Below are 25,166 nucleotides of genomic sequence, written 5' to 3'. Positions count from 1 at the left end.
GAGATGGAAAATCTGTTTCGATGCCAGTTTCTTAGGAAAATGCGGAGAAAGACTAGTTATTTAGATGAAGGCAATTGGAGGAGAAGCTGGGATTTTCCTGGCAGGATAAAGGGAAACCCTGTTAAAATTCATTTGGGGCATAATAACTTCAAGCCTGTGAGATTATCAAGGGGAGCTACTAAACAGACTGGTGGATACCTGAAGTCTCTGACTTAGAAACAGTGAGGAATAGAGATGTAAATATGAGTTGTCCAGAATGGTATGGTATTTATGGTCATCAAGGAAAATTCTTGGGTATGTTTGATATTTCAGCACATTGCTGGGATTCTTCCAGGGTTTGGCCCTAGGAGTATTTGTAGTTGCTCCTCTCAACGATGATTTAGCAAGCATGGTTGGAGAGATGAGGACTGGCATTTTCTGGAATGTTGGCCTCCGTGAGAATTCGACATGAGTTTTAGATGGTACAGCAGTTGGAATCAGAGGCTGAGGAATGGGACCAATACCTATTCCAATCCCCACCGTTGACCACATCCATCACCATCATCTCCCTGCCCTTTTCTTCTCCAAAGTAATGGTTAGAAAAATAAAACTTTTATCAGGCACAGTGGCTTATGTCTGTAATCCCAGCACTTTGGGAGGCCGAGGCAGGTGGATCACGAGGTCAGGAGATCGAGACCATCCTGGCTAATATGGTGAACCCCGTCTCTACTAAAATTACAAAAAATTAGCCGGGCGTGGCAGCGGCCGCCTGTAGTCCCAGCTACTTGGAAGGCTGAGGCAGGAGAATGGCGGCAACCCAGGAGGCGGAACTTGCAGTGAGCCCAGATGGTGCCACTGCACTCCAGCCTGGACAACAGAGTGAGACTCTGTCTCAAGTCACTTCACATTTCAAATAGAAAAGTAGAGTTTCAGAGAATGAAAATGATTGTGGGCCGGGGCTTGCACAATGGGAAGGAGATAAAGTGTTGACTGTAACATGGGTCACACACCCTTTGTCCATTTCAGACCTTGTGAGGTCTACTGGAGATAGAATATCATCAGCGGAATGGGGGTTGCTTCTTAGAGGGATAGGGCAGAGTAAGGTAAAGGATTTAGTGGACCAATACCCAGAAGGAGCAGTGTGTTTTTAGAAGGCCTTCTCCCAAATCCTGCCTGGCCAGGAAGGGGAAGAGTATAGCTGTAGAGGATTAGGGGAGTGGGGGAGCTCAGAGCATGAATTGTAGAGTCAGATGAGCTGGATCAGAATCTTGTCACTCCTGTATTCCTCATATGTATAATGAGAAAAGAAAACTATTTTATGGAAGTGCAGTGAGGTCTGAGTGACTGCAAAATGCTGGCAAGTTTCAAGCACACATAAGGTCATTTTTTAAAAAATATTTTTATTTCCATAGTTCATTGGGAAATAGGTGATATTTAATTACATGAGTAAGTTCGGTAGTGGTGATTTGTAAGATTTTGGTGCACCCATTACCCAAGCAGTACACACTGCACCCAATTTGTAATCTTTTATCCGTCACCCCCTTCCACCCTTCCCCGGACCCCCCAAACTCCACCATGTCATTCTTATGCCTCTGCATCCTATAGCTTAGCTGCTACTTATGAGTGAATGCACAATGTTTGGTTTTCTGTTCCTGACTTGATCATTTTGATACTGTGACTCCCCTTTCTCATCCCAAACCTTTTGACTCAAAGTTGATCAATCAAGCGATTGGTTTGTGGCTAGTAAGATGACAAGTCTTCCAATCAAACATTTTTCTCTATGGAAGGGTTTGTGGTCTCACAAGCTTCAAGGAATGAAGCGGTGGACTGCAGTGGCGTGTGCTAAAGCTTGATTAGAGAAATGCACAGACTCAAAGAGTGTGCTGCAGCAAGATTTATTAAAGCAAAAAAGAAAGTAAAGTAAAAGTGAAATTAAAGCTTCCACGCAATGGAAGGGTTCCTAAAGGGTTGCTATTTCTGGTTTGGGTGTCTTACGCTTATATCCCCTTATGAACTCTCCCTTTGTCCTTTTTCCGTTGTATATAATTAGCATATTTTCTATCCGCTTGTGGGTTGAAGGACCTGACTGGTTAAAAATACCAGGCTGCAGCTACAGCTTAAACTCCGTATATGATTTGTTGAGGTGTCAATCCCTTAGCTTGCAGCTGTAACTTATTTTGGCTTAGGGGAAAGTCCCCTTGGGGAAGTCCGTATTGATCCAGGAAGTCCAGACAACTTTGCTACTTAGTCCCTCACTAGGGCAGTGGAAGGTTAAGGACTCCCACAGATTAATTTGCCTGTCTTGGATGGGATGCACCAGGCTTGTCTTATCATTCTCTTGCCCATGCCTGGGATCAGCTCTCTCTCAAAGGGGTCCTGGGTACACTTTGTTCATCATTCTGTGTGCCTGCTTATACAGTGTTCACAAGAGAGCCCTGGGGGAGACAAGATACATAAAAACATCTCTTATGCGTACCTGTGAAAATGTGCCCCAAAAGTCGTAAATATTGAGTTGTTCAAAAAGAGAAACAGTGCTGGAGAAAGAATGCAGAAGAGCCTGTGAGGGAGGCAGAGACACTGCAATGGTTGCCCTTCTTTGTTGCCCTCTGTGTCTGCTGAGATTTTACCAGGAAGAGAAACCTATCTACAGAGATAGAAGGGCACTGTTATCTCCTATAGGATACTTCTGGTTTTAAATGTGGCATTTTGTAGCCTCCGTGACAGCAACACAAACATCCTAACCACTGCAAAATAAACGTATGCATACATACACACACATAGACACAAACAAACACCCGTTTATCCTATCAGTTGGGCATCTTCCATAAACAAATTCACTCTCCCTTGATGAACTTGATTTGCAAGCCCCAAACCAGATAAGGTGTAAGTTAAGAAGAGAGCCTGCTGGCGCAATGGTACCATTGCAAATCTGTTTTAGTTATTTCCCATTACGATGTCTTTCCGTACTGAGTATTCCTGTCTCCTTATATTCCCTATGTGGAATGGGAATTTTGAGTCATTGTATTAGTCTCTGTTTATGGCCATAAACTCATACAAAACTTGATAGATTTAAGTGATTTAGTAACACACCACTTGTCAATTGTATGGAAAATGTCTGAGTTCAGTAATCCATTTTACAAAACCAGAAACATGGATAGAGACATGTTTGGAAACACCACATTTCGTTATTGTTGTTGTTTTCCTAGTTTTTATTCTTTTTTCCCAATAGTTCCTTGGTTGGTTAACAGCATGTATTTCTAAAACATTTTCCACCCTACCTCCCATCAATAATATGATGTTAAATTTATTTTATTAAAATAAAAAAGAGAGCCCTTCACTGGGTGTGATGGCATGCACCTATAGTCCCAACTACTTTGCATTCCAGTCCTTTCTTCTGTGATGTTCATTTTGATGTGATATTCTCATCCATCCTTCTCTTCTATTTTCTTTCTCCTGGGCCCACACAATTTCCTTTTCGTCACTTCCTCCTCCTTCTCCTCCTCCTTCTTCTACTTCTTCCTCTTCCTCCTCCACCTCCTCCTTCTTCTTCCTTCCCACTTCTTGCTTTCTTCTTCTTCCTCCTCTCCTCCACCCTCCTCTTTCTCCCTCCTCCTCCCTCCTCCTCCTCCTCCTCCTCCTCCTCCTCCTCCTCCTCCTCCTCCTCCTCCTCCTCCTCCTTCTTCTTCTTCTTCTTCTTCTTCTTCTTCTTCTTCTTCTTCTTCTTCTTCTTCTTCTTCTTCTTCTTCTTCTTCTTCTTCTTCTCCTCCTCCTCCTCCCTCCTCCTCCACCACCACCACCTTCTTCTTCTTCCTTCTTCTTCTTCCTCTTTTTCTCCTCCCTCTTCCTCCCTCCTCCCCCCTCCTTCTTCTTCTCCTTCTTCTTCTTCTCTCCTTCTTCTTTTTCTTCTTCTTCTTCTCCTCCTCCTCCTCTTCTTTCTTCTTTTTCTCCTCCTTCTCCTCCCTCTTCCTCTTCTTCTGTTCCTTTTTATTCTTCTTCTTCCTCCTCTTCTTTCTTTTCTTTTTTCTTCTTCTTCCTCTTCCTCCTCCTCCTTCTTCTTTCTTCTCATTTCTTCCTTTGTTCTTCTCTTCCTTTGTCCTCCTTCTCCTCTTCTTCCTTCCTCCTTCTCCTTCTCCTTCTTTTCCTTTCTTCTTCATCTTTTTTTTTTTTTTTTTTTTTTCAGATGGCATTTCACTGTGTCACCCAGGTTGGAGTGCAGTGGTGTGACCTCAGCTGACTGCAATCTCTGCCTCCTGGGTTCAGGCAATCCTCAGACTCTCGAGTAGTTGGAACTACAAGTGCCCACTGCCACGCCAAGCTAATTTTTGTTTTTTTTAGTAGAGACAGGGTTTCACCCTGTTGACCAAGCTGGTCTTGATCTCCTGACCACAAGTGATCTGCCCACCTCAGCCTCCCAAACTGCTAGGATTACAGGTGTGAGCCAGTGCATGGGCCAGGAATCCACTTTCTGTCTTTGTAGACCACATTTTGTTTTAATAATGAAAGCATTCAAAATGAATTTGAGACCTGTTGAGACCACCTAAGTCGTGGAAACCCTAACCCAGCAGTGCTAGAGGAATTAAAACACACACAGAGAAATATAGGGTGTGGAGTGGGAAATCAGGGGTCTCACAGACTTCAGAGCTGACAGCCTCAAACAGAGATTCACCCACATGTTTATTGACACCCAGCCAGTGATAAGCATTGCTTCTACAGATTATAGATTAACTAAAGTATTCTTTATGGGAAACAAAGAGATGAGCCAAAATAAAGGGATGGGCTCTTGTTAGTTATGTGCAGCACCAGCATGTCCTTAAGGCACAGATCACTCATGCTATTGTTTGTGGTTTAAGAACACTTTAAGTGGCTTTCTGCCCTGGGTGGGCCAGGTGCTCCTTGCCCTCATTCCGAAACCCACAACCTTCAGCTTGGATGTCAAAGTCATCACGAACATGTCACAGTGCTGCACACATTTATTTATGGCCAGTTTTGGGGCCAGTTTATGGCCAGATTTGGGGGCCTGTTCTGAACAGAGACCCACAGAAATCAAGTGGGGTTCAAGTCTCTGGTTGAAGATGAGGTGCTATCATCTGTTTTCAAGTGGGAATGAAAACATAAGTACCTCTTTGTGAGCTCATTTAGGGGAGAGAACTGCTAGTGAAGAAAGCCAGTGAGAGGTCAGAGCTGTGTAGAGAAGGCACATCCCTTGGAGCACACCATCGTTGTTCAAAGGAAGAAGGGGATGCACTGTGCATGTGTTGTACTGCAAGTTACAGATATTTGAAGACAGCATTACTAAACAAAAGGGCTTGCTGCCTGACACAGTAGAAGATGATACTACGACATCAGGTTTTGGAGGAAAGAAAAACTTTTTATTATAGGTTGACCAACAAGGAGGAAGGAGTCCAGCTGAAATCTGTCTCCCCATGATGACTTTAAGGCAATAATTTTTATTAAAAAAACTTATTTTAAGTTCTGGGATACAAGTGCACGATGTGCAGGTTTGTTACATGGTAAAAGTGTGCCATGGTTGTTTGCTGCACCTATCAACCTATCACCTAGGTATTAAGCCCACATGCATTTGCTATTTTTCTTGATGCTCTCCTGCCCCCTGCCCCCTGCCCCTGCAAGAGGCCCTAGTGTGTGTTTTTCCCCTCCCTGTGTCCATGTATTCTCATAGTTCGGCTTTCACTTATGAGTAAGAAGAACATGCAATGTTTGATTTTCTGCTCCTGTGTTAGTTTGCTTAGTTTACGGGCTTCCAGCTCCATCCATGTCCTTGCAAAGGACATGATCTCATTCTTTTTATGGCTGCATTGTAGTCCATGGTTTGTAAGCACTACAACGTTTTAATCCATCCTATCATTGATGGGCATTTGGGTTGATTCTATGTAGTGCAATAATTTTATTAGAAAATATTTTGGGTGTGGATCCTAGGATTAGTGGGTGATTGGTGGAAGGAAAGGAACATGTGGCAAATCCTTGGGCAGGCACAGTTATCTCTTCACACAACCTTATGGATCACATGTAGCAATTCAGGGGGTGTTAGCAGGAAACGTTATGGAAATTCAGGCTATGATGTCAGCAAGCTTGTTCTAGACATATTTTAGTTAGCTCTGTTGGTTTCAGCTGATTTCAGCCAGTGTTGTTATATTACAAGCATGGGAAGTTTCAGCATTTCAGCAGGTTGTTTCTTTTCTTATCTGCTATCCTGTAAACCTATCAATTTCTCTTAGTCATTGGTTTCTTCAAGTCTTCGGAGCAGAATTTCAGTGGGAGTTGGCAAACTACTGCCTGCAGCCCAAATGGGCTCTGCTCTCTATTTTTGTAAGGCTCATGAGCTAAGAATAGTTTTTGCATTTTTAAATGATGAAAAAATTCAAAGAAACAGAACATTTTTTGACACATGACATTTATACAAAGTTTAAATTTCTGTCTCTGTCAGTTTGCTCAGGCTGCTGTGATAAAGTATCGCAAACAGTTTTGTTTAAACAATAGAAATTTATTGTCCTGCAATTCAATGCTGGAGACCAGAAGTGTGAAACTCAAGTGTCGCTGGGGTTGGTTCCCTGTGAGAGAGTTGTGAGGGAAGGATGTGTTTCAGCGTTCTCTTCTTGGCTTATAGACATTTTTCCTATGTCTTCACATCGTTTTCCCGCCATGGGTATTTCTCTCTGTGTCCAAATTTTTCTTTGTTATAAGGAGATCAGTAATTTGGTTAGAGCCCAACCTAAACACCTCATTTTAAGCAATCATATCTGCAAATAATCTGTTTCTAAATAGTATCATAGACCAGGGTGCTCAGGGTCCAACATATCAATTTTGGGGGAAACACAGTCATGTGTGACAGCATTTCTACATAAAATATTATTGGAGCACAGCCATACTTATTCACTTTTGTCTGGTCTATGGCTTATTTTGCACTATGCCAGCAGAGTCAAATAATTTCAGAGCAAACTGCATGGCCTGTGAAGATGAAAACGAGGATCTGTGGTATAATATCCAGAGCCCAGTGCAAAATAAGAATGCAAGTCCCCTTTGAAAAATTAAGAATGTGAAGACAGTGATGGCAAAGCATTAAATCAAGGTTTGGCCCCTTCTAAATGTGGGGCCCTGCGTGGCTGCAGTTTGCTCACCCACGAAGACTTCCCTGCCTAAAATTTCCACTATCTGGTCATTTACAGAAGAAAACAAAAATTGTTGGTCCTGCATTAAGAGCAGAGCTGGGAGTGAGAGCTTGGGCTTCAGGGGCATCAGCCTGATGCAGGACCAGAGAGACATCAGCCTGAGTGTAATCAAAAGATACCAAGAAAACGAGGTTCATGTAATTTAACAAGGACTAGTGTTGGTTTAGTTCCTCTTTCTTCTTTCATCTTTGTAGAGTTTTCTGCGCTCAGCGTGTCCTTAATGGTCACTGCAGCTTGCTCCGTTTCATTTGAGTGTTTTAAACCCTCTTCCCTGCAGCTTCCTGGAGAGGATGTGCTCCTGTTTGATGTCTGTCCCTTACAGTATGTGATTGTAGCACATGCACCCTGGCAGAAGGGCTAGTTGAAATGCAATGCTGTTGTTTTTAAGCTCTTAGAAGTAACAGTTCTAATTGGGATTTTGATCAAGTGTGCTTGCCATCTAAGCAGTCCAGGACCATCTGGGGCAAGGACCACATGGGGGTCGTGGGGAAGGTAGTTCTTTATTACCTTTGTTATGGCTACAATGCTTCCTGGCTACCTCTAGTGTTTGGACTTGTAGTCAAATGTAATCCTTCATTAAAATCAAACAGGCAACAACATTCCAAAAAGTCTTCGGTTATGGACTATATTCTGTCTTCCCTGCAAATTTAGATGTTGAAGTCCTAACCCCCAGTTGCTCAGAATGTGACTGTATTTGGAGTTAGGATCTTTAAAGGAGTAATTAAGGTAAAATGAAGTCATTAGGGAGGGCCCTGATCCAATAGGACTAGTGTCCTTATAAGATGAGGATATAGACATGCACAGATAGATGACCCTGTGAGGACACAGGGAGAAGACAGAGTCTACAAGTCCCGGAGAGGGGCCTCAGAAGAAACCAGCCCTGCCCACACCTTGATTTTTGACTTTCAGGCTCCAGAATTGTGGGAGAATCAATGTCTGTTGTTTATAAGGTACTCCATCTATGTATTCTGTGATAGCAGCCTGAAGTGGACTAAAACACTTCATAACAAGAGGAAATGAGGACACAGACACACAGAGAGGGACTAGCTGATGAAGACACAGGAAGAAGATGGTGTCTACAAACCAGGAGAGAGGCCTCAGGAGGAACCACCCTGCCCACACCTGGATCTCAAACTTCTAGCTTCCAGGGCTGTGGGAAAATAAATGTCTGTTGTTTAAGTGGCCCAGTCCGTGGGGCTTTGTTGTGGCATTTCTAGAAAACTAACCCATCCATCTATATCCTCATAATTTCTCACTTGGCTGCTCTGTATACTCCTGTATCCTGTAGTGTATTACTTCAAAATATCTTCTAGTTTGCACTGCTGTGGTTCTCTTGTCCTCCTATTTGCTGTTCTGCTTCGAGGACTGCCTCGGCCTGTAGCACTTTCTGGGCCAATAAAGCTTTATTTATTGTGACAAATATATATCAAAGATAGGCTACTTACAGGATACCCTATACATTCTTTAGGGCATGTATGCATAGGAAACATGAAGCCGACTTTGTGTTCTAAAGATTATAGCATAGTTTTGGGTTAAAGTCTGTATATATCTCTCTTGAAAAAAATTTTTTTTAAGTTATAGACAGGGTTTCACTGTGTTGCCCAGACTGGTCTTGAACCGCTGGCCTCAAGCAATCCTCCGACCTTGGCCTTTTTGAGGACTGGGATGACAGGCATAAGCCACCATCCCTGGCCATATTTCTTGGTCATAAGAACTATCTGTAGGAGAGAAGGAGGTAGAGAATAGAGCCAGGATGAAATGAATGAGGTGGGTTTTAGTCCCAGTCTGGCAAGCTGGATGACCTTGGGCATGTTGTTAAAGTTCATGATGCAAGTAAAGGTTAGTATTAATAACTCATGAAGTAGAAATATGTGCAAGGGTCATTCGGACTTCAGTCTGATGCCTAGTCAGGAGAAGGCAGAGGAATGGGGAATGCACCAACAAACATAAGCCAGTCTCCCACTCCCCAAACAATGTCCAGATGTGTTCACCTGAGACCTTTTTTTGTGTGTGGAACAAGACAGTGTTGCCCAGAGAGCTGCCTCGGAAGTCATTTTCAGGGATGTGTTTCATGCTGTGTGCAGGAATGCAGCCACTTTTTCTCCATGCTGGCTCCCCTGTTTTCAGTGGGTATCAAGCTGATGTCTGCTCTTGTTAGTGTTTTCCATGACATTCTAGTGCATTTCTGCCTAACTCTGCCATTCTTCAGAACCTGGCCAAAGTGTGAAAGTGTCCCTCCTCCAGCCTGCCATCTACTTTCTTTTTGCTTTTTGTTTTTGTGTTTAGAGAAAAAGCAAAACACAAAACACAGACATATATAATGTAGAATTCAGGATATATGGTGTACCAATACTACTTTTTCACCCTATTTTAGTCCTCCTCCTTATTTTAAAATACAGGTATAGTTAGAAGATACACTGGAAGACAGAATATAGCTTGTAACAGTAGACTTTTTGGAATGCTATTACTTTTTGGAATGTTTGATTTTAATGAATGATTATATTTGACTAGTCCAAACACTAGAGGTAGCCCAGAAGGGTTGCAGCTGTAACAAAGGTAATAAAGAACCAACCACCCCATGAGTGGATACAGTGACTCACACGTATAATCTCAGCACTTTGGGAGGCCAAGACAAGTGGATTACTTGAGGTCAGGATTTTGAAACCCGCCTGGCCAACATGGAGAAACCCTGTCTTTAATGAAAATATAAAAATTGGTCAGTTGTGGTGGCACTCACTTGTAGTCCCAACAACTCGGGAGGATGACACCATGCCCAGCTAGTGTTTTTGATTTTTAGTAGAGATAAGGTCTTGCTATATTGCCAAGGCTGGTCCTGAACTCCTGGCTCAGGTGATCCTCTTGCCTCAGCCTCCCAAAGTGGTAGAGTTACAGGTGTGAGCCACTGTACCTGGCCAGTAGTGCTTTATTTTATATACTTTCATAGATGTGTTGTGATGAGATTACATTAGATAAATAGTTCTAAAAGCGGTCAATAATCTGTAAAGGTTCTAGGCTAAGTAAAAGCATACTTAGTATCTACCTGCCAAATGATGATATATGATTAGTTCTCTCAATCTACAAGTTTTTCTTTGAAATTTGAAGTGTTTCTTCATTGGAGTTGAAGAAGTAGCCTCAGAAGTAATGATTTTAGTCCATCATAATAAAACTTGAAAGCCTAAAACCTTTGCTAACTTTTTGGATAGTTGTAGGCAATACATGGTCATAGCACCTATATGTGTGATATGGAATAAATTCTAAAGTAATTGTCTACTGGAAGAGAGATGTGGGGTTGTCACAAGGTGAACTCAAAATTGAGGGTCAACCTGAGAGGCCACATGGGTTCTTGGTTTCATGCAGGGAGGAATTCAAGAGCAAGGCTGCATTGTGAAACAAGTTTATTAAAAGTGAAAACAAGTTTATTAAGAAAGTAAAGGAATAAAAGGGTGGCTGTGCCATAGGCAGAGCAATGGCATGGGCTGCTCGACTGAGTAAACTTAGATTATTTCTAGATCATATGCTAAGTAAGAGGTGGATTATTTATCAGTTTTCTGGAAAAGGGGTGGGGAGTTCTGGAACTGAGGTTTCCTTACCGTTTTAGACCATATAGGTTAGTTTCTAGACCTTGTCATAGCATTTGTAAACTGTCATGGTGCTAGTGGGAGTGTCTTTTAGCATGGAAATACATTATAATTAGTGCATAGTGAGCACACAGACAACCAGAAGTTCCTTTCATTGCCATCTTGGTTTTGGGAGGTTTTGGCTGGTTTCTTTACTGCATCCTGTTTCATCAGTGGGGTATTTGTGACCTGTATCTTGTGAAACCAGTCCTGCCAACCTCCTGTCTCATCCTGTGCCTAACCTCCTGCTAAGGCAGCACAGCAGGTCTTGGACCCATTTTACCCAGCCCCTGTTCAAGATAGAGTCCTTTGGGTTCTCACATCTCTGGCAGGGCTGCTGTCTTTTATGTATCTTTTTAATTGTCTGGAGAAATAGGAAGTTTTTTCTTCCATACGAAGTGTGAGAGAAAATGTGTCATTGTTGTTTTCTCCTGCATCACTTAGTCTGCAAATATTTACTCAGATGATTGCATATACATTGTGTTATCAGAGAGATTTCATGGAAGATTATTAAAAGAAAATGTTGGCTCTCATTAATAACATTTTGAGAAATGTCTTTAGATACTGCTGATTACTAGCTATTGGAAGTGAAGCAGGCATGCAATTAAATTGGAGCTTTAAATGAATTACATATACCGATGCTATATTTGGCAGCCAGAAATTCTAGATTAAGAGCAAAACAAGTGTGTTATGCATTGCTTTGATTAGCATTCCAGAAATATGCCTATTTGTGTAAGTGATATTTGTTTTGTATACAGCATTTGACTATTCCACAAGCTGCCAAGACCTTGGCTATCTGGGATTATGGAGTTTTCAAAGGCTTGAGACTTTTTGTGCTCTGATGTCTATAGTTGTGAAAATGCACCTGTATACACATGTAGCAGCATATTTATATAATTTATATTTTTAGCAATGAGAGAAAACAAAAATCACATGCCTATTTTCAGACATTGTTAGCCACACAGCATTTAACAGTTTCTTTATGGAATAAATGTTTGTTCCTTGAGTGAAATGATAAAGACTTACTTTGCCAATGGCAGGAGTGCCATGTGTTCACTTCAGATGGTCTTGAGGAAGAATTCGGTTTAAGCATACTTATTAAATAACCACTAAATATTTTTGCTTTGGAGCAAAGTCGATATAGCCGTAAGTAACAAAATTAACTCTTTAAGGAACTCATAAGATATGTAAGTTGGATAAGTTTTTAAACAACGTTTCATTGCTACTAGAAAATTGGCTTTCGTTTGGGATTGCTATACTGGTTAAAAAAATTGTTTTTGAACATGCTTTGGAGAGGTAAGCACTGTAAGTTGGGACAGGCTCACGTACGTCTTGGAGAAAACTATTAAAGAGCTCAAAAATTTTAAAATTAAAATAATTAAAAATGAATTGTTCATATGCAACATTATTGACTATAGAATCTAAAATATTGTCATAAGAAATATATGCTATTAATGAAACTTATGTAAAGTAAAAAAGACACATTACTCCAAACAACAGTGGTCTGGGGATTGTTCATGGGCAGAGATTCAGCTACTTGCAAGATTACGTCTCTGTTATTTCAGTTGGGAAATATCCAACAAACATTTATTCCATAAAGACGATGCTAAATGCAAATATCAAACTTGATGGTAGTTCTTTTTAAAGGTTAGTAAGCATCAGAATTTTCAGTAGAACTTGTTAAGAGAGGTTTCTGAACCCTGATCCCAGAAATTCTGATTGTAGATTGAGAAGAAGGCCCATGAGTTTTCATTCGAAATAAACTCCAAGAGGTGCCCATAATATCAGACACTGGTCATGCTTTGAGCAGTATTGTTATACAGAGTTGACAGTTGGCATGGGGCAGTTAGTTTCATACATATCTTTGATTTTAAAAATTGGCAATGGGTATTGAAAATAAGTTTCTTCATAGAGTCTTCCAGTGTATCTTCTAACTATATCTGTATTTTAAAATAAGGAGGAGGACTAAAATACGGTGAAAAAGTGGTATTGGTACACCACATATCCTGAATTCTATATTGTATATGTCTGAAATTTAACTGGGAATTTCTACTGTAATTGGAAAATTTATCACCAATGAATATAATAATGAAATTTATTATTATAATAATGAAGATATATAATAATGAAAATAATCTTGAATGTAGGAGAGCTAGGGCCATGCCTATATTTAGATGACTGACATTTTACTACATATGACTATTAATGTTTACAATTATAATTTACATTAAATATAATTTTGACAATCAAATCTCCATGCAAATGAATGTAACATTTTATTTTTTCAACCATGAGGCATAGCTACTATCAGGCACACACAGACATCACATATGTACACACATGTTATATATACTTTATATATTATGTGTCTATATATTATATATACTATATGTAGCTATATATTATTTGTGTATATAGTTCATTTATTCAACAATCTTACTGTTTATTATTATAGTCATTCTTGAACAATGGAGTCTGGCTAGTGTCTTTGTTAATTAGGATGTATATAGTAATAAGTTATATACAGATGTGTGTAAGTAAACTTCATTTTCTGTTATAAAACTCTCATGTCAGAATCTAATAGATTTAGTCAATGTATTTTAATGGAGCGATTAAACTGGATTTATCCTAATGCTGTTGGATTCACTGAGATAAGGACCCAACTTAACAATACATATGTGCACATATATGTAGGCATACATTTAATACAATGCATTTTCACGTAATCACTGGTAGAAGAGTATACAAAAAATAGCCGTATACTGCATATTTAAAAGAAATGTTATATTAAGTATTCTGAGAAAAAGTTCCTTTGAAACAACAACCTTTGGAAAGTATTTCTTACTGAATAGAAAATATTTCTTGACCGGGTGCGGTGTCTCACACCTGTAATCCAGCACTTTTGGAGGCTGAGGTAGGCAGATCACGAGGTCAAGAGATCAAGACCATCCTGGCTAACACGGTAAAACCCTGTCTCTACTAAAACTACAAAATATTAGCTGGGCGTGGTGGTGGGTGCCTGTAGTCCCAGCTGCTTAGGAGGCTGAGGCAGGAGAATGGTGTGAATCCCGGAGGTGGAGCTGGCAGTGTGGTGAGTTTGTCACTGCACTCCAGCCTGCATGACAGAGCAAGACTTCCGTCTCGAAAAAAAAACAAACAAAAATAAAAACAAAAAAAACCCCATGTATATGATGGATATGTATATGTATATGTATTTCTTACCCTAATTCCTCTGGCTGATGGTAAGAATCACTGCTTTCCCTATAAGTTTGTGCCAGGAGGTGTAACTTTTGCTTTTTAATTGTGTTGAAGTATGTTTTTGTTCTCTGTTTCATAATGACGCTTTTGCTCACGTTCATTTTATGCCAAGTGAAAAAGAGCAGGTGATTTGTTCAGTTTTCTAAACTAACCAGAATAAATGAGCATTGAAAAGCAACAATCACAGGTGAATTCATTTTCCCCCTTGGCTTTGTTTCTTTGTTTCCATGTTTCATTTATTTTTATTGTCCTTCTATTCCAGTGTCTGGAGCCCTGCAAGGAATCAGAGGACCTGAAGAAACACCAGTGCCAAAGCTTTTGTGAGGTAGGAGAATGTCAGTGGTACTTAAAACACTGGACCCAAATCTGACTGTGCTTACATGGGGTTATGGGTATGAATGGGCCCTCTTATTCTTCTGCAGCTTTGGGAGTTCATTAACTGCAGGGGGTGTGTGTGTGTGTGTGTGTGTGTGTGTGTGTGTGTGTGTGTGTGTGTGTATGTAAATTATTGTAAAAAGAATGGAGCCTTCTCAAAACCTGGCTACACACTGTGTGCATTATTGACTAACAAGACAAAAAATTTTATGATGTATGGAGGTAAGACTAGAAGCATTCTAAAGGTATAGATTGTCACCACCTTCCCACCTTACATCATAGCTATCTGAGAGATTTTCTGCATGCTTTTGAAATATACATGCCACTGGGGAGAAGAGACTCATATTACTGCTAATGGGGTTTCTCAAATATTTTCATCTCATTTTTCTCCCTTGGGGCTCCTCCCCATATACTGGGCAGAGAGACATCTTACTTCACCTGCCTATCAGTTAGATTAGTATCTATTTATCCAATCATCCATCCATCCATCCATCCATCCATCCATCTATCCAGCTAGCCATCCATCCATCTATCTGTTTATCTATCTATCCACACATATGTATGTATGTATGTATGTATGTATGTATGTATGTATCTATCCATCCATCCATCTCTCCATTCATCCATCCACCCTTGTATCCAGTCATTCACCTCTCTATCATCCTTATTAGGAGACTGTATAATGTTGTCCTAGAAGACAACTGTCTAAAATCACCAATAATGCAAAAAAGGGGAAGAGCTGCTTTACTGGACTCTCTTCCCCAGGGAATACAAGAGGCATAGGCCCTGACATAAGGCCAGGCAGACTGCCTGATTCCAAGGTTTCCAAGGACAGTGGGCCTGAGAATTATGAGAATTTGAAAGTTTTGGGGACCAGCAAAGAAAGAGTTGAAAGAGTCCACTTTGGCAGTCAGGAAAGTTTAGTTCAGGGTCTTGGCCAGAGGAAGTGCCCCCAACATCAGAATGAAATGATGTCATGGAGTATCTCTAAACAGAACTGGGGGGTGAAAGGGAACTCTTCCAAGGATCCAGAGACATTGGTCTGGTCTTCATCCACTACAGCAAATAATGTTATTGTAATCCCATGGCCTGTGTTTCACTCTCAATCTTATTCTGAGAAAATGACTGCAGAATTAGTACAATAATGACTTCATCAGTATGTATTGTATGTAAAATATCTTCATAATCTTACATGACCTTTCCCATACTCCTGTAGTTAATCAGAGCAGACAGTAAGTCCCAAAGAGTTATGTGTGGAAGCCAGAAAGGACTGGGAAGTCGAGACTCCTTAAGGGAATGGCTTGTCCATAGCCAACCCTCCAGGTAGAAAATCTGGGTCTAAAACTCTTGTCTTCTGACCCCTCTCACTGATTGATTGTTGTTCCTGGTCTATTGCACTTGGCCAATCACCAGAGGTGATAGTGAGCCCCTTGAGACATAGAAAAGATGCGGCAGAAAGAAACAAAACTGATGATTTGCTGCAAAGACAAGGAGAGTGAGACCATCTCATGTTTTTTTTTATGTGTTCTGCTTTTACTTTTTCTGTGCGCCCACTTTAACCATTTTAAAAAGATCTATTCATTCATTTATTCAACATGAACTTTTTGAATACCTACATCATCCCCTGCAGTTTGGTAGAGATATGGCTATAAACAAATCACACAAAAATTCCAGGCTTTTTGGGGCTTATTTTCTCTGCATAAAAGATCTCAGATGTGAATGAGGGGAACTTAAGTCTAATCCTAACTGCAAAATCAACTCACTCTATGAATTCAGTTAAATCAATTAACCTATGTCTTCAACCTCATTTTCAAATGAGGGATTTATCCTATTGGTCATGCACGGTGTTTATTAAAATAGATAATCAATGTCAATGCATAGTACAGAGCTTATCAAGCTGTACAAAAGTAACACAATGGTATTTACTTTGTATTATGTGTTATAGGCTTGTGGGTCACAGCTCTGTGAGGTATCTGAATCAACTATTGATTCTGAATTTTTGCCCACATTGGTAATCCTGGTCAACACAATTAGAGCAAACTCCCTACTGGAGTGACTATTGTGCTCTTAACTTTTATTTTATATTCTATTCCATACATAAGCTATACATCCATATGCATGAAAAAATATATTTATAGAATCTTTTTTGTGTGTGTCATCCAGGCTGGAGTGCAATGGCCATTATTTTGTGATCTCCACTCACTGCACCTTCTGCCTCCTGAGTTCATGTGATTCTAGTGCCTTGGCCGCCCAAGTAGCTGGAATTACAGGCATGCACCACGATGCTCAGCTGATCGTTGTATTCTTAGTGGAGGCAAGATTTTGCTGTGTTGGTCAAGCTGGTCTCAAACTCCTGGCCTTAAGTGATCTGCTTACCTTGGCCTCCCAAAGTGTTGGGATTATAGGCATAAGCCACTCTTCCTGAATTGTTTATAGAATCTTGAGGAACAAGATGTTTGTTTTATAAATTTATTATGCCTAAATATCAATGACTCTGGGCTCATATTTTTACACACGATCACTGAGAAGGAAGATACAATTGAAAGTCATTTGAAACCTTTCTCCCTGTAAATTCCAAATTCAAGAGCAGGTTTCTGTAACTACCATTCTCTGAGGTAACTGTGAGGTGTTCTGAACCAAATCCTGTTTATTAAAATGGGACTCAGGTGTTCAAATTGTAATCGCTTCTGGCAGGAAAAGTTAATTGAAACTTGAAACGTGGGGAAAACAGATGCCATTTAATGTGAGGAGTTTGTTGAGTTGCTTCAGCCCAACGGTTAAATAACTCAAGACTTGATGTTCCATTTTAGTGGCTTTGATTGTTTTTACATCCCTGTGTGTTTTCTGCATCTGTTTTAATCTGCAGTAAGTATCTGACTGTTGTGTTGAAGTAGGCTGAACCTTGAAAACACTGATGGCTGTTTCAGCATTTTTAAGCCTAGTCACTTATGGAGGCAGGTCTAATACAATCCTGTTCATCCTCCCCATTCTCACGTTATTTGTTAGGAATACATACAAATTGTCATGACTCCAATCGATGATTGTCAAAGTTTTCCCTTTGTAAAAGTTCACACTGAAAAGGGACTCTAGGTTACATTATTCTTTGACTGAAAGAGTTACCCTGTTAGATACGTTTATTTGCAAGGCAGTCCAGGTTTGTCTTTTAAGGTATGGGTTTGCAAACCGTGACTTGCAGGCAAACTGAATTGCCTTTTATTTCATAAATAAAGCTTTGTTTGAATACAACTACAATGGTTTCTTTACATATTGTCCCTGACTGATTTTGTGTTACAACAACAGAATTGAGTAATTGTGACATTATATGGCCCTTGTGGCTGAGAATATCTATTATCTGGCCCTTTATAGAAAAAGTTTGTCAATTCCTGCTCCAAGAGAAAGAACAGGTGAGGACACAGTAGCTAATGACTGTAGTATCAGCCCTAGGGAAGCTGAGGCAGGAGGATTGCTTGAGGCCAGAAGTTCCGGATTGTAGTGAGCTATGATTATGTTATTGCATAATCTGGGCAACAGACTGAGACCCTGTCGCAAACAAACAAACAAACAAACAAAAAACACATACCAAAGAACAGTCACAATTATATTGCAAAATTCACCTAACCATTTAGATTATTGTTACTTCTTAATCTGTGTTACCAGCACCCAAGCACCCACTTCTAAACATAAAGCATTGTTCTTGATAATTTTAATCACAAAATAAGTTTTCCTATGTGAAAGAGACTTTTGGAGACATGTTAATAGCAACATATCTAGAATTGGTTCATTTTGTTCTCAAATCCTGATCTCTTTCACTTCTCATTTGATTACCTATGCTTATATGTTACAAGGCAAGTTTCTATTTTTAGGCTGATATCAGAGGTAATAATGTCATTTTTAAAAGAGGAAGTTAAACGTTTGTGTTAGAACAGTAATAAAATTAAGATATTTCAGCAGTCCTCTGGATTATATAGGTTTTTTTAATGTATCAATTTTTTGAACATGACATGTAATGATAGATACATAGACAGGCAGATAGATTCTGTTTCGTTGGTTTAATTTGTTAACCATTATCACTGTTCTATTATTTTTATTATTTATTTATTTATTTTTTACCAAATCCAAAATGTACATTTTCCTAGATTGAAATACTCCTTTCTCCCACTTTCTTCTGTGAGCATTTAGTGCTATAAATTTATCTCTACACACTGCTTTAGCTGTGTCCCAGAGATTCTGGTATGTTGTGTCATTGTTCTCATTGGTTTCAAAGAATATCTTTATTTCTGCCTTCATTTGGTTATGTATCCAGTAGTCATTCGGTAGCAGGTTTTCAGTTTCCATGTAGTCATGTGGTTTTGAGTGCGTTTTGTAATCCTGAGTTCTAATTTGATTGCACTCTGGTCTGAGAGATTGTTTGTTATGATTTCCATTCTTTTGCATTGGCTGAAGAGTGTTTTACTTCCAATTATGTGGACAATTTTAGAATAATTGTGATGTGGTGCTGAGAAGAATGTATATTCTGTTGATTTGGGGTGGAGAGTTCTGTAGATGTCTATTAGGCCCGCTTGGTCCAGAACTGAGTTCAAGTCCAGAATATCCTTGTTAATTTTCTGTCTCATTGACTTGTTTAATATTGACAGTGGAGTGTTAAAGTCTCCCATTATTAATGTGTGCAAGTCTAAGTCTCTTTGTAGGTCTCTAAGAACTTACTTTATGAATCTAGGTGCTCCTGTATTGGGTGCATATATATTTAGGATAGTTAGATCTTCTTGTTGAATTGTTCCCTTTACCATTACGTGGTACCATTGTGTGGCCTTCTTTGTCTCTTTTGATCTTTGTTAGTTTGAAGTCTGTTTTATCAGAGACTAAGATTGCAATCCCTGCTGTTTTTTTCTTTGCTTTCCATGTGCTTGGTAAATACTCCTCCATCCTTTATTTTGAGGCTATGTGTGTCTTCGCATATGAGATGGGTCTCCTGAATACAGTACACCAGATGGCTCTTGACTGTTTATCCAATTTGCCAGTCTGTGTCCTTTACTCATTTACATATAAGGTTACTGTTATTATGTGTGAGTTTGATTATGTCATTCTGATGCTAGCTGGTTATTTTTCCTGTTAGTTCATGCAGTTTCTTCATAGTATTGATGGCCTTTACAATTTGGTATGTTTTTGCAGTGGCTGGTACTGGTTGTTCCTTTCCATGTTTAGTGATTCCTTCAGGAACTCCTGTAAGACAGGCCTGGTAGTGACAAAATCTCTCAGCATTTCCTTGTCTGTAAAGGACTTTATTTCTCCTTCACTTATGAAGCTTAGTTTGACTGGATATGAAATTCTGGGCTAACAAGTCTATTCTTTAAGAATGTTGAATGTTGGCTCCCACTCTCTTCTTGCTTGTAGTGATCTCTTGCAGAAACACAGAGAGATCACTGTTAGTCTTATCGGGCTTCTCTTTTGCCCTCAACATTTTTCACTCATTTTAACCCCGGTTAATCTGATGATTATGTATCTTGGGGTTGCTCTTCTTGAGGAATATTTTTGTGACGTCCTTTGTATTTCCTAAATTTGAATATTGGCCTGTCTTGCTAAGTTTGGAAAGTTCTCCTGGATAATATCCTAAAGAGTGTTTTACAACTGGTTCCATTCTCCCCATCACTTTCAGGTGCATCAATCAATCATAGATTTGGTCTTTTCACATAGTTCCATAGTTCGTGGAGGATTTGTTTGTTTATTTTTATTCTTTTTTCTCCAATCTTGTCTTCATGCTTTGCTTCATTAAATTGATCTTCAATCTCTGATATCATTTCTTATGCTTGATTGATTTGACTATTGATACTTGTGTATGCTTCATGAAGTTCTTGTGCTTTTTCAGCTGCATCAGGTCATTTATGTGTTCTAAACTGGTTATTCTAGTTAGTAATTCATCTAACCTTTTTTCAAGGTTCTTAACTTTCTCGCATTGAGTTAAAATATATTCCTTTAGCTCAGAGGAGTTTGTTATTTCCCATCCTCTGAAGCCTACTTCTGTCAATTTGTCACAATCCTTCTCCACCCAATTTTGTTCCCTTGCTGGCGAGGATTTGTGATCCTTTGCAGGAGAAGAGCCATTCTAGTTTTGTAATTTTTTTCTTTCTTTTTTTTTTTTTTGAGACAGTATCTTGCAATGTTACCCAGGTTGGGGTGCAGAGGCTCGATCTCGGCTCACTGCAACCTCTGTCTCCCAGGTTCACACCATTGTCTTGCCTCAGCCTCCTGAGTAGCTGGGACTACAGGTGCCTACCACCATGCCAGGCTAACTTTTTTGTATTTTTAGTTTCACCATGTTAGCCAGGATGGTCTCGATCTCCTGACCTCGTGACCCACCCGTCTTGGCCTCCCAAAGTGCTGGGATTATAGGTGTGAGCTACCGTGCCTGGTGGTTTTTGGAATTTTCTGACTTATGCACTCATTTTTCCTCATCTTTGTGGATTTGTTCTTTGCCGTTGGTGGCCTTCAGATGGAGTTTCTGTGTGGACTTCCTTTTTGTTGATGTTGATGCTATTCCTATTGATGCTATTTGATAGTTTTCCTTCTAACAGTGAGACCCCTCTGCGGCAGGTCTGCTCGAGTTAGCTGGAGGTCCACTCCAGATCCTGTTTCCCTGGATATCACCAGCAGAGGCTGCAGAACAGCAAAGATTGCTGCCTCTTCCTTCCTCTGGAAGCTTCTTGGGCACCTGCCGCATGCCAGCCAGAGCTCTGCTGTATGAGGTATCTTTCAACCCCTGTTGGGAGGTATCTCCCAGTCAGGAGACACAGGGGTCAGGGACCTACTTAAGGAGGCAGTCTGTCCCTTAACAGAGTTTGAACGCTGTGCTGGGACATCCGCTGCTCTCTTCAGAGCCAGGAGGCAGGAATGGTTAAGTCTGCTGAAGCTGTGCCCAAAGCTGATCCTTCCTGAAAGTGCTGTGTCCAAGGGATACAGAGTTTTATCTTTAAGTCCATACTGGGGCTGCTGCAATTCTTTCAGAGATGCCCAGCCCAGACAGGAGAAATCTAGAGAGGCAGTCTGGCTACTGTGACTATTTAATAAATGATGTTGGGAAAACTGGCTAGCCATATGCTGAGAACTGAAACTGGACCCCTTTCTTACACCTTATACAAAAACTAATTTAAGATGGATTAAAGACTAAAACATAAGACCTAAAACCATAAAAACTCTGGAAGAAAACCTAGGCAATATGATTCAGGACATAGGCATAGGCAAAGACTTAGGCATGGGCAAAGACTTCATGACTAAAACACCAAAAGCAATGTCAACAAAAGGCAAAATTGACATACGGGATCTAATTAAACTAAAGAGTTTCTGCACAGCAAAAAAAAAAGCTATTATCAGAGTGACCAGGCAGCCTACAGAATGTGAGAAAATTTTTGCAAGCTATTCATTTGACAGAGGGCTAATATCTAGAATCTACAAGGAAGTTAAACAAATTTACAAGGAAAAAACAAACAACCCATCAAAAAGTGGGTCAAGGATATGAACAGACCCTTCTCAAAAGAAGACATTTATGCAGCCAACAAACATATGAAAGAAAGCCCATCATCACGGGTCATTAGAGAAATGCAAATCAAAACCACAATTAGATACCATCTCATGCCACTTAGAATAGTGATCATTAAAAACTCAGGAAACAATGATGCTAGAGAAAATGTGGAGAAATAGAAACGCTTTTACACTGTTAGTGGGAGTGTAAACTAGTTCAACCATTGTGGAAGACAGTGTGGCAATTCCTCAAGTATCTAGAACCAGAAATACCATTTGACCCAGCAATCCCATTATTGGGTATATACCCAAAGGATTATAAATCATGCTGCTATAAAGACACATGCACACGTATGTTTACTGCAGCACTGTTCACAATAGCAAAGAGTTAGAACCAACCCAAATGCCCATCAGTGATAGACTGGATAAAGAAAATGTGGCACATATACACCATAGAATACTATGCAGTAATGTAAAAAGGATGAGTTCATGTCTTTTGCAGGGACATGGATGAAGCTGGAAAACCATCAATCTCAGCAAACTAACACAGCAACAGAAAACCAAACATTACATGTTCTCACTCATGAGTGGGCGTTGAACAATGAGAACACATGGACATAGGGAGGGGAACATCACACACTGGGGCCTCTTGGGGTGTGGGGGACTGGAGAAGGGATAGCATTAGGAGAAATACCTAATGTAGGTGATGAGTCAGTGGGTGCAGCAAACCACCATGGCATGTGTATACCTATGTTACAAACCTGCACATTCTGCATATATATCCCAGAACTTAAAGTATAATAAAAAAAAGAAAAATAAATCTTCCCTTCTTATAATCAATGGAACCTTAAATTTTAGCTGGCAGTCTTTTCTTTCTCATTCTTAATGATCTTAGTTTTGGTGAAACTTGGTATAAAATTGTTTATGACTAGCCTCCTTACTGAATAAAACACTCCCATTCTTTGATTTTGACGTTTCTGATTCATGGCATCTCAACCCTAAGAACTCAGTGGATGTCAACACTGGGTAAAACAACTGATAAAATAGCTGTCTTCTTTGATTTTGATGTTTCTGATTCATGACATCTCAATACTAAGAACTCAGTGGATGTCATGATTGGAAGTATGCAGTACGTGTTGGGGTCATAGAAAAGTGAAACGTCATTGGCTTCAGGGATTAATCAAGGCTCAAAATATAAGTTGTTTTGCATCAATATGTGTCCTGAGATATGCAGTCTTTCTCTGCCTGGAAATAGGAAGCAAAAGGAGGTTTTCATTTTACTACATGTATAATTATCAAGTAATCTCTTTTGTGATTTTTGCTTTTTGAATTGTCTTTCAGACTTATAGATTTAATTTCCATTGACAGTCCTTGGAAGAAGTTAGATGTGCAATCTTTAGGTATGCTTGATGGACAAAGAAACTGATACACAAGGAGAAGGGATTTATATGCCCAGTATCACATAGTTGGTTAGTGCAGTATAATATCTAAAATCCAAGTGGTGTAGCTTCTAATTACGTTTCTTTTCTGCTGTATTTGGTTTTCCCTCCTAAACCTATTCTATGTCACAGCACACACAGTATAGGATGAAGTTTTACATTCTTCATCAGGATATAAAAGATGAACCTATGTTGAATGTAAAGTTCTTGGCCTGATCATCCCTGCTTTGACAGGCTTACCCTTAAAAGACACATAAGTTTAAGTGGTTCACAATCATAATTAATTAATGGCACTTCAAGGAAAGAAGGAAGACTTAAGGAAATATTCCAATACTACTGAAAAGAGAACTCAGAAAGTAGGAGGGCTAACATGATCCTCTCTCCTATATAGGGATTTCTTGCACTCAAAACTTTTTTATCTCGTCACTGCTCTGCAACCTTTTTTTTTTTTTTTTTTTTGAGGTGGAGTCTCCCCCTATTGCCCAGGCTGAGAGTGAAATGGCCAGATCTCAGCTCACTGCAACCTCTGCTCCCGGGTTCAAGCGATTCTCCTGCCTCAGCCTCCCGAATAGCTGGAATTACAGGTGGTGCAGCAGCAAGCCTGGCTAACGTTTTTATATTTTTAGTAGAGACGAGGATTCATCATCCTGGTCAAGATGATCTCGAGCTCCTGGTCTTGTGATCTACACTGCTCAGCTTCTCAAACTGCTGAAATTACAGGCATGAGCCACTGCGCCTAGCCCACAACCTTGTTTTATGCCTTAAAATTTAGAGTGATAATTAAATGCATCCCTTTAGGAATTGGAACAGAACCTCTACCTGCCTGGATATGTCTATAAAGTAGTTGAAGGTCTTGAAGGAAGCTGATGAGAGCTAAACATGAAAGGGACATAATATGCCCCAGATATGTTTTGGGGTGGAAAAGGATCAACACATATAATTTAGTACCATTTAGCAATCTTTTGCTTTAGCATATCAGAACAATAGCGCCCCCAATTAGAATACACTTGTAAAGTGGAAATAAAGATGAACTTTGTTGCTATTCTTTAAAAACAGAGGAATGTCTTTTCTTTTTTGGCAGATGATGGTATACTACAGCCTTAAAAGAATAAAGTTAGATTTGAATGCCATGTTCTAGGAGTCATAGATAAGATCACCTGTATTTGTTTGAGAATCCTATTAATGAATTATCCCGGATTCATTAAAATGGAATCCAAACTGAAAGATGGACTCAATTTTTATAGCAAGATGATGTGCTATTTGGAAATATTTTCCTATGAGCACTATAGTATGGCTCTTAGGTACTTTGTTTTAGGGTAGTTGTCAATTCTTTAGGGACACTAAAATGGCACTTGCAGTAGTATGGCTAGTGGGTGAGACACTTGGGCTTTTTCTTCTAGTCGGTACAATCTGATTCACTGAGCAAATGAGAGATGGTCATGGCTCAGTCAAGGGTGGTCATGGTGACAGGTTGCATATGCGGAATGAGAGAAAGAGTTGAATAAATACTGTCGCCAGGGCTTTTGTCCTTAAAAACTAGGGTAAGAAAGTTGGAATATATGAGATGTGGAATATGTGTCAGACTCAGATAGCTTCAGGGGTCGGGTGGGGAGAAAATATAGACCAGAAGTTTGCTGTTGAGCGTGGTATATTTCTGATGCAAATGGACATCAGTGTGAGATGTACTGTAGGCAAATAGCCACAGGAGTTTGGAATTTAGGTGAGAATTATTGGGAAATAGAACAAATGCCATGAATGATGGTACTGTTTCATAAAACTCAATGAGGTAACAGAAAGAAAAC

General features: G+C 39.8%; 1 protein-coding gene across 4 annotated transcripts in view; it reads left to right on the top strand.

Annotated features, from left to right (window-relative positions):
• Positions 1–25,166, top strand: part of LOC126947191 (thymosin beta-4-like) — a 196,830-nt gene that overhangs the window by 125,599 nt on the left and 46,065 nt on the right. For all 4 annotated transcript variants that reach the window (XR_007722955.1, XR_007722954.1, XR_007722958.1 and 1 more), the window contains one exon: positions 14,301–14,363. The gene's annotated coding sequence lies outside the window, so the exon portion shown is untranslated. The remainder of the gene's footprint in view (positions 1–14,300; positions 14,364–25,166) is intronic.

Source organism: Macaca thibetana, chromosome Y, assembly GCF_024542745.1.
Source record: "Macaca thibetana thibetana isolate TM-01 chromosome Y, ASM2454274v1, whole genome shotgun sequence".
Taxonomy (NCBI): domain Eukaryota; kingdom Metazoa; phylum Chordata; class Mammalia; order Primates; family Cercopithecidae; genus Macaca; species Macaca thibetana.
This window is presented reverse-complemented; position numbering and strand designations above follow the sequence as displayed.